The following is a 10,916-nucleotide window of genomic DNA, read 5'->3' as shown; positions in this document are numbered from 1 at the left end:
TGAATTTTTTTTTACTGACTAGGTGTATCTCTGAGTTGTCTTGTTATTTTGTAGTCTGCCCTAGCTCAGCACCGCAGCATAGCCCATGCTAGGGCAAAAAATGAGGAGCTCTAGGTAAAATTGGATGCTGCCAAAACCGCCCTAACTGCTCCCCAAGAAGGTGAACAGGGCACCAAAGATACTTTGACAATTGCTCAGAAGAATGAGCATGATGCCATAGCTGCTCTCGCCATGTCCCAAGAAATCGAGCAGGCTGCAAAGAATGAACTGTCTACCTCCCAAGCTCAAACTGCACAACTTTAGGCTGAGATTACTGAGGTCAGAGCAAAACTGCTCGAGGTCGAAGTCACAGCCAAAGATGAAAAGGCGGCATCATCATCGGCCATGGAGGAGAAGTTGTACCATTATTGGGCCTTCAACCCAGATGGGAACTTCTCTTTCATGGAACCCCAGCTGTGGGATTCGTACCATGCAAAATTCAAGGCTCGACTCTTGCAAGAACCATCAGAGACTGGCGATGCATCCGGAGTGGTGGTGGGAGATGGCAAGGAGGTCACATCTTTGAGGCGAGCCAATGGAGCTCAATGAGATCTCCTTTGTACTTTTTTTTCGTTTGTAATTGTTTAACAATTTTTTTTATTAAACAATTACCTTCGGGATAATTTGCTCGAGGCCTTTTTCTCCTCGAGATAATTTACTTGCTTTATTTAAATATACATCTATATTTTGATCCATTTATCTTTCCTTTATTATCTCTCATGCTTACCAATCCTTAGACTTGTACACTCGAGATTTTAAGGATCAATTTTTAGACCGGGATAGATTTTATCGAACTTGGTTATACCCAAGTTTTGTTCGATTATTTGCATCATACCTGTTAAGAATCAGGCCTCGAACCTGGTTAGATCAAGGATTTTTTAGTGACTTAAACTTAGTTTGGTTTAGGTTTATTGAAAAATCAAGCTTTAAAAAGCCCTTGAATAATCAATTTTCCCAACTTTCCCAGTTTCGGACCTGGTTACGTCCAGGATTTTAAATGATTTAAACTTAGTTCACGCTAGGTTTATTGAAAATTTGAACTTTAAAAAGCCATTGGATAATCAATATTTCCAAGCTTCTAAATTTTAGACCTGGTTACGTCCAGGATTTTAAATGATTTAAACTTAGTTCACGCTAGGTTTATTGAAAACTTGAGTTCTTAAAAATCCATCGAATAATCAATTTCTCCAAGCTCTAAGTTTGTTAATTTGATCGAGCAGGCTTAATTTTGCCAACCTCGGGTTATGTTCCCCCCAAGTAACCAAAATGTAGAAACTTTCTTGGTAGCTTTTACAAACATTAAAAAATGAACTAATACAATCTTAAAAAAAATATTTAATAATCCATCTATTTTTTTATCAAATGGATTTTTTTGATGGTGGTACTACTGATAATATTTTTTTCAAATATAGGGCATTCCAGGTCCGTGGGACTACTTCCCCATTCAGCCGAGCTATCTTGAAAGTTCATTCACGTAAAACCTCAATGACTTGATACGGGCCTAAAACATAGTCCTTGGGATCCTTATTTGATAGAAAGACCCTTCGGAGAACCAGGTTGTAGACCCTTGGGATCCTCAGTGACCTGATAGAGAGTGATTTTTTGTTGATAATGGGCGAGTGGTAACTGTGACTCTTCTCGCTTTTCTTCAATCAGATCGAGAGATGCATTAAGTAGTCCATCATTCTGCTCTTGTTTGAATTTCCTTTGCCTGTGAGTGGCTACCATGGCTTCGACTGGAAGCACGACCTCGCTTCCAAAAGTTAAGGAAAAAGGAGTATGCCCCGTGGAGGCTCTGTGAGAAGTTCTGTTGGATCAAAGTACTTGCAGGAGCTATTTAGGCCATAGTCCTTTGGCTTCGTCTAACCTCTTTTTCAGGCTTGCCTTTAAGGTTTTGTTCACAGCCTCGACTTGCCTGTTGGATTGCGGATATGCTACTGAGGAGAAACTCTTTGTAATGCCATATTTTTCACAGAAATCAGTAAAGAGATCGTTGTCGAATTGTGTCTTATTATCTTACACGATCTTCACCACAAAGCCTAAATCGACATATAATACTCTTCACCACGAAGTCCAAGACTCTTTTTGATGTGATGGTTGCCAGAGGCTCGTCTTCTACCCACTTCGTGAAATAGTCGATCGCCACCACCACGTAACGAACTCCTTCCTTTCCCATAGGTTGGGACCCTATTAGGTCAATTCCCCATACCGTGAATGGCCATGGGGATGAGATCATTTTCAGCTTGACTGAAGCAGCTCAGGCAACTATGGAAAAATACTGGCATTTTTCGCACTTCTGAACATACAAGATTGAGCCTTTTGTCAAAGTGGGTCAAAAATAGCCCTGCCTCAATATTTTCAGTGCTAGGTTTTGCCCCCAGCATGATCTCCACAAAAGCTTTCGTGCACTTCTTGTAAAATGGCTTTAGCTCCCTCTAGGAGAACGCATCGTAGGAGAGGCAATGAATGACCACATTGGTACAAGGTCCCATCCACTATTATATACCGCAGAGCTTCATATAGTATTTTTCTTGCGTCCTTCCTGTCATTAGGTAGCCTTCCTGTTGTGAGGTATTCCATTATGGGAGTCATCAAGGTCGGTCTTGTGTCGATTATTTCGACCTCTATCATTTCTTCTGTCACACTTGGATTCTCCAAGAACTCCACTGGCACAACATTCAATGTATCAGCTTCTTTGGTGGTGGCAAGTCGCGCCAAAGCGTCAACATTACAGTTTTCCTCATGGGGTATCTATTCAATGATACTGTACTCAAATTCAGACAGTTCTCCCTTCACCTTAGCTAGGTAGGCTGCCATCTTGGTACCTCAAGCTTGATATTCTACCAATACCTGATTGATCACGAGCTGAGAATCACTATAGCATTTGATGGCTTTTCCCTTGAGCTCCCTTGCCACTCTCAGCCCAGCTAGTAAGGCCTCATATTCAGCTTCGCTGTTCGATGCTTCAAATCTAAATCTCAAAGCTGCATGAAATCGATGCCCTTTTGCTGAGATTAAAATGATCCCAGCTTCCGACCCGTTCTCTTTTGATGATCAATCCATAAATATTTTCCATAACTCCTACACCGGCTCCTTCAAGAGCTCTCTTTTAGACCCGGTGCATTCAGCCATAAAATAAACAAGGGCTTGACTTTTGATTGAGGTCCATGGTACGTACAATATCTCAAACTGGCTAAGTTTGATAGCTCATTTTAATAGACGTCCCGACGTTTCAGGTTTTTGCAAAACCTGCCTTAAAGGTTGGTCGGTCATGGCGTTGATTGAATGGGACTAGAAATATGGTCGGAGCTTCCTGGAAGCCAATATCAGAAAAAATGCCAGTTTCTCTATCAATGGATATCGTGATTCAGCTTTGAGAAGTCTCTTGCTTATATAATATATTGGTTTTTGAGCACGGACTTCTTCTTGAACTAATACAGCACGGACTGCATTTTCTGTCACGACTAGATAAAGGAATAGAGGTTCTCCAGCTATAGGCTTAGATAACACTGGGGGCTCAGCCAGGTGCATTTTTAGGTCAAGGAACGCCTGTTCGCACTCCTCAATCCACTCAAAATTTTTGTTTCCTCTGAACAAGTTGTAGAATGGCATGCACTTGTCAGATGATTTTGAAATGAAACGTAACAAAGTTGCCACCTTTCCAGTCCAGCTTTGAACTTCTTTACGTGACCTGGGCGAGGGCATTTTTAACAACGATCTAATTTTCTCAGGATTTTCCTCTATCTCCCTCATGTTGACAATGAAACCTAGAAATTTTCTAAATGCCACTCCGAAAGTGCACTTATGAGGATTTAGTTTCATGTCATACCTCCTTTATATTCCAAAACATTCTTCTAGATCGGCTACATGGTTATCGGCAGTCTTTGATTTGACAAGCATATCGTCGACATATTTCTCCCGATCTGATTAGCGAACATCTTGTTGACCAAGCGCTGATATTTTGCTCCGGTATTCTTCAGCCCGAAGGGCATAACTTTATAACAATATACGTTATTTAAGGTCATGAAGCTAGTATGTTCCTGGTCTGCAGGATTCATCGAGATCTGGTTATATCCAGAATACACATCCATGAAGGACATGAGCTCATGACCTGTCGTGGCATCTACCAACTAATCAATCCTTGGTAGTGGGAAACAATCATTGGGACAAGCTTTATTCAAATCGGAGAAGTCGATACAGGTCCTCCATTTCCCATTTGGCTTTGGGACCAGCACGAGATTGGTGACCCAGATCGAGTATTTTGCCTCATGGATAAACCCGCACTTTAATAGCTAAGCTACTTCTTCCTCAAGAGCTTCAGCTCGGACTGTTCCCAGACATCTTTTTTTTTTAGGATTTTGCAAGCACATTCTTATCCAAATTTAAGGTGTCCATGATTACACTTGGACTTATTCCCACCATATCTTCATGTGACCAAGCGAAAATGTCCAGGTTCTCCTGTAAGAAATTAACTAGCTCCTTCTTCCATTTATCGTCAAGATGCTTCCCAACCTTTACGACTCTTGCAGCTTCTTTAGGGTCAATGTTTACTTCCTTGAGCTCCTCTATGGCTTGGAGTTCTGACCTATCTTCACCCATCCATGGGTCAATGTCATCACGTTGGGCGAAGTTACTGTCTTCTTGTTGAGGTTCTTCTGTCCCGCAAGTAGCTTCTACTTCCTGAGACTCATCACCTCCGTCATATATGACCATTGCTTTCTGCCCAGGTTGTTATTTTCCCTTCATATAAATGCTATAGCATTCCCTAGCGGTGAGTTGATCACCTTTGACAGTGCATATTCCAGCAACTGAAGGGGATTTTATTACTAGGTGGCGGATAGAGGTTATGGCTTCAAATGCCATCAGTGCAGGTCGGCCCAAAATTGCATTCTACGCAGCTGGACAATCGATTACCACAAACTCAAGTAACTTGGAAATAGTTCACGAGTCTTCTCCCAATGTTACCACTAATCTGATCGTCCCAATGGCTGTTGTCCCTTCACCAGAAACCTCGTACAGATTCATTGAGGTCGCCTTCAAGTAAGTTACAAACAACCCCATTTTTTCAAAGGTGGACCTGAAAAGTAGATTCACAGAACTTCTGTTATCTACTAGTGTCCTTCGGATCCTCTGATTGGCAAGTTGAACAGTTATGAACAATGGATTGTTATGTGGGAACTGAACGTGGTTAGCATCCTCTTTTGAGAAAATGATTGCTTATTTTTCCAACCGCTGTTGTTTCAACAACCGCTATTCTAGGATGAACTCCACTCCGTTATGGGACTTTAGCTCGTTGATGTACCTCTTCTGGGCCCCACTGCTTGTGTCTTCAAAATGAGGTCCTCCTGATATGGTGATTATATTTCCCCCTACTATTGGAGGAGGGTCGACCCGACTTGCTTGAGCTCCGATTTGACTTATTGGAGCTTCGAGGACTAATTGAGGGTTTGGTCCAGTAGGCTGATTAGGGACCACTCAATTTCGGGTGTAGTGGACCAAAGGTCCCACACTAATGAGAGTTTCGATCTCATCCTACATCTATCGACAATCATCAGTGTTATTATCAATATCATTATGGAATCGGCAAAACTTCGAAGAATCTCTCTTCACCCTCTGGTTCTTCAATGGTTCTGGCTTCTTCCATGAAAGGTGAGCATAATTTTCCAGGAAGATGTGCTCCCTAGTGTCCGTTAGGTCGGTGTAAGTAGCGTAAACAAGCTTGAACTTCTCCACGGATTTGTTTTTCTTCGTCCCACTTTGGTCACCCTTGCCATTTCCCTTCCTTTTGTTATTTCCCCCTGGGTTATTTTGGGTGACAGTTTGAGTCGTAGTTGCAACATCCGTTACCACTCCAATGGGCTGGACATGGGTCTGGCTGGTTCTTGCGACGAAAGCTCGTTCCACTTCTAGGTTAATCCACTCTTGACTCATTTTGGGCCAAGAATTCGTCCACACTCTTAACTCCTTTCCTTTGGAGTTCTTACCACAGGTCGCCCCCGACGAGGATTCCTGTCCTCAGTGCCATGAGATTGGAGCTGTCATTAGCATCCCTAGCTCGTGCAGCAACATTGGAAAACCGACTTAGATATGCCTTCAACATCTCACTAGGTTGCTGCTTTACATTAGCCAATGAATCGATATCAACTCGAGCTGCCTGTGAAGTTCGAAATGCTTTTTTGAAATCAGAAGAAAACTTCTTCCACAAGCTTATGGAATGCTTCTTATATTGCTTAAACCACTGCCTGGCTAGCCCGACCAAATTTGCAGGGAATAAAATACACCTTAGATTGAGTCCAACATTGTGGGCCATCACCATGGTGTTAAACATTCCGAAGTGGTCTGACGGATCTCCATCTCCATCAAATTTTGACAACTGCGGCATTCTGAAGCCTACCGGATATGTGGCTGCCGTAATATTCGAAGCGAAAGCCTCGAGCTCATCCTTTGAGTCGCAATCGTCTTTGTCTTTTCCAGATAAAAGCTTCTTCATTTGCTCTTCCATTAGAGCTAGTCTCTCGAGGGTTTGGTCTCTAATCCCTAGGCTATCTGGGGGCTGTTCAACAACACCCATCCTATCGTATGCGTTGGATGGGTTATTGTCCCTCCAATCTCGAGCTTGGTTTTGTGGGGCACAATTCCCATTATCGCGTACTATGGACGGACGTCCCTCTTGTCGAGTATAACTAACACCTTTATTCCGAGCTGGATTCCTCCTTTTCCAAATTCAGACGATCATGCAAATCGGGTTGTGGATCTTACCGAGGGCTTTGTGCTAAACTCAATTGATTCCTTAGGTCGCCCTCGGACCTACCACTACGACGACTTTTGATCCAGTAACTCCCATTTACAAAGCTTACAGCTCGCGGTTGGGGCTGAGGATCTGGATTTTCAACACGTGTCTATGGGATGTAAGTATTGGAAGATAGGGGAGGATTTCTCCTACTGTCTCCATAAATTGTAATGTCTCGTGTAGGTAGAGGTGGCATCGAATGTATTATAGGTGACGGGGGATGCCTTATTGGTGCGGCAATCCTTGTTCCATCAGGGTGGACTAAATTAACCCACCTATGTTCTACTCCATTAACTCTAGCTCTCTGCGCTTGACGGTTCGATCGTGATGTAGGAGGGTTTGTTGGAATATTTTGTCTTTGTGAGCCTGTCCCAGTCCCTTCTCGTGGATTTCTAGGGACCTGTGAAGGAGGCATTGAACTTGGGGTTGCGGTTCTAACTGACCGACTAACATGCTAATGGCCCCTATGAGGGCCATTAGGTTGAGCATTCTGCCGATCACGCCCTGTAGGTATAGAACTTGGGGTGGTAGTTCTACTGATTGGCTTAATTTGGATCGATTATTCCTGTGGGACTTGTGAGAGGGGGTAACCAAGCCAAAACTTCATCAATCTACCTGTTTTCCTTAGCAAGATGGCTTCTCAATTGCATGTTTTCCAATTCGATGGAAGTTAGGCAGTTTGGATTTGGATTCGGTGGTATTGACGCCGAACTCCCAGTGTCGCCATGACCTGCCAGTTGTTTTCCCGGACGTTGTTGGATCTCAAGACCATGTTCATTTGGAACAGTGGTGTGATGGGCCTCCTGTCCACCAGACTGTTCTATCTAATTATCGTGCATTGAGCGAGTGAGCACCATGACGAGATCGACAAGGATTTTGATGATGCACTAAATTTCTCTCAATGAAAGCACCAAACTGTTGACGCGGTTTTTCGCCGACAATGTATTAAGAAATAATAAGGCAGATTAGTGCTTAATAGTAAACCGTACTGAATAATAATTTGAATTCACTCAAGAACACAAAAATTTTACGTGGTTCATTGGTTAAAATCCACCTAGTCCACAATTCAATATTATTGTTGTCTCTTTCTCCATTTTGGCAGAGTTTTTGTATTACAAAGTAATGGTCCCATTTCCTGTCCAATATTCCCAGTAATTATAAGGGAATTCCATGGACACGTTTGGGTAACCACGTGAGTCAATCACGAATTAACATAATGATTACACTTAATACAAATAATTCCCATTTATATGGGGATACGACTTAATTACAGAATAAATATGTCCTACTATCTCAGATAATAAATATGACAGCCTGGTCATGAATAAGCGTATCACCAAATCCTGAATCTCTGGGGATCCTTCGGTATGTGATATTCTAGAATCACCACGAGCTGGGTATCTCCTCCAAGCTCATGCTTCGATGACTACTTTAATTTTCTGAGCTCGCACTTCATAGAAATTGCATCCTTAGTTGGGGTTAAACCAAGGACGCCTAAGACCACGTATGACCCCATGAAACCCGAGTTGTCCACGTGGATAATAAGCAGATATCATTCCCTTGGTTATTTCTCCGTATATTTATTTGCCAATTGTGCCCGTGCTGAGTGAATGAACTTGGGCTAAAATTAGGGTACAACAATAATGTTATGGTATTCACTAAACGAAAATAGTATAAATTTATATTGATGTAAATAAGGATGATAAAACTATATAATTCTTATAATTAATTCTTTCAAGCATATATATTCTTTAATGATGGAATATGATGTATGTTGACTCATTTTTTCGTCAACTCACATAGAGTGATAAATGAAGATTTTTTTGTGTTTAATACCTCAGACCAGATCTTAAATGATAAATATTGAGTTGAAGAAAAGAGAAGTAAGTGAATGAGACAGATATTTATAGTTGTTTGGCCTAAAAAAATGACCTACGTCCACTTTATTCTATACTATTTAGGAACTTTGAACCCTCAAGAGCATGCTGAGTTCGATCTTGCTATTGGGGTAGTTACAGTGATGGATAGTAGAAGATCTCTCCGAAAATGAACAGTTAGTGAATGGTTTCTCGAATCTCAGGCTTCTTCTTTTTGTTTGATTGTGGGATGCACTATTTATAGTCGTGAGGATTGGTGGGGCTGATGGTGGCACCTTGTTTCCTAATCAGGCTAAATCCTTGTACGGTTGGCTTGGAAATAGACTTGTGTCTCACCAAAAATGGAAGTTCGATATGTCCGGTTCATATAATTTTTGAAGGCTCACTCGAGTGTGGAACAACGCTAGGGTGGCAAGGGCCATCGACGAGCAGCTAGAGGCCTTGGCGACTAGCGACCGGTGATGTGGCTCGAGGATAAGCTATGTCTGATGGAAACTTTAGCAGATCCTTGTGATGCATTTTCATTCAACTTGTGCATCTAGTTAAGGCGATTGGCTAGGGCCCTTTTCTTCTTACAATTGAAGTTGGCATGGTCTTCTAGGGATCATTTTGCTTCATGTGATGGGAGAAGTAGGCTGGCATTGGCGAGTCCTGCCTCTTCTTGGTTATTGGGGGAGTGGGGAGAGCACTCTTCACGGTGGCTGGTGGTGACTGTTCCGTCTTGACACACTTTCATGACACATCATCACTTTGCGAGCTGCCACATGGAAGTGCGGAATTTTAGGAAGTGAGGCTTCACATTGGAGTGGTGTTGACTTCTTCGTCTCTAGGCTCGCTTGGACTTTTTCCTCTTTGTGTAGGGAAGTCATTGGGCGGGATGGGGTGCAATAGACACTCTGCGTCTAAGTTTCTCATCCTCGTCCGTAGCCAGTAGGAAGTCCTCCTCGCACCATCCAACTTAACCTCCTTTTTTGGAGGGAGCCAACAGGCTTAAAGGTGGAAGTTGAGACCTATGGGGCTATCACTGACTTTGTCTATTCTTGGGAAGAGATCATATAGTTATAGCATAGTTGTGTTTTGCCTTCTGAGTGACTTGGTTTCAGGTGAGGTGCATCCTTCACCAGTGGCCAGTTCTTGGCATGATGGCATTCGCGAGCTTCTAGGGCAACGGTAGTCCTCTGGCCTCGGTATTTCCTCGACCTGGCGATTGCACTAGGGCCGCATCAAGGTGGCATCCTGGTTATGAAACCATTCTAGGAACAACTTATTAAGGTTGTGTACTCGAACCTGATTGGTCTTCCCGTCAGCCAACAAGTCGTTGCCACAAATTTGTACGACAATGATTGCTCATCATGGAGAGAGTTTGCTTCTCCTCAACTTTCGCTTTCTAGCTCGATCCTAAATTTTGACCATTGTCTTAGAGAAGGATCGTGTGAGCTGTATAATGTTGGACACTAAGAGTGTAAGGGGGACTCTCAGTTGCAAATTGTCAAATTTTCTTCTGATTGTGCATCATCAACCCCTATTTATAGGCCACAAATCTTTGTTCACTGTAGCTTCGTACCACTTTCAGTGTGTAGGAGCTCAGTGAAAGGTGGTGTCTCAATGCCTGGATTATTGATGGGAGGGATGCTCAACCAATATTTGCGCGGTCTGGTCGTGATCAGTTGATATGACTCATTCCCTCTTCCCACTATTGATGATTGTGGTCGCCGTTGGCGAGGTGCAGAACGGCGACCGACGACCACCGACGGGGTCCCAGGCGCTGACTTCTTATTAGTGTCTTTTGAGGTTTTTTCGTTTTTGGGAGTCATTTTGAGCATCTAGTACTTCGTTTCTCTGTTGAAAATGAGTGGGTCCCGCATAAACAATTCATTGAGACGTGGTGGCAAGCAGCATCCTACGCACTCCCTTTAATAAGGCAGTGACATACGAGGGGCCCTGTACCCTCACTTGTCTCATTCTGTGCTTCATGAGGATCTGATCAACCTTCTTTGCATCTTCCTTCTTCACGGGGAACTACTTAATTGCCGGAGCGTGGCAGTGAAGTGCCTAGCCAAAGGGGCCTATAAAAGTGGCATCTTTCCATCTGGATTGAATGCTTTCTCTAAGGAACTTGTCATTGCTCCTAACAAGCTTGCCCCCCTACCCCCACCTCATTGGGTCTTATTCTAGCATTAGGTTTCGATTTGGGGAATTTTTTAGTCTCA

Source organism: Humulus lupulus, chromosome 2, assembly GCF_963169125.1.
Source record: "Humulus lupulus chromosome 2, drHumLupu1.1, whole genome shotgun sequence".
NCBI lineage: Eukaryota > Viridiplantae > Streptophyta > Magnoliopsida > Rosales > Cannabaceae > Humulus > Humulus lupulus.
This window is presented reverse-complemented; position numbering follows the sequence as displayed.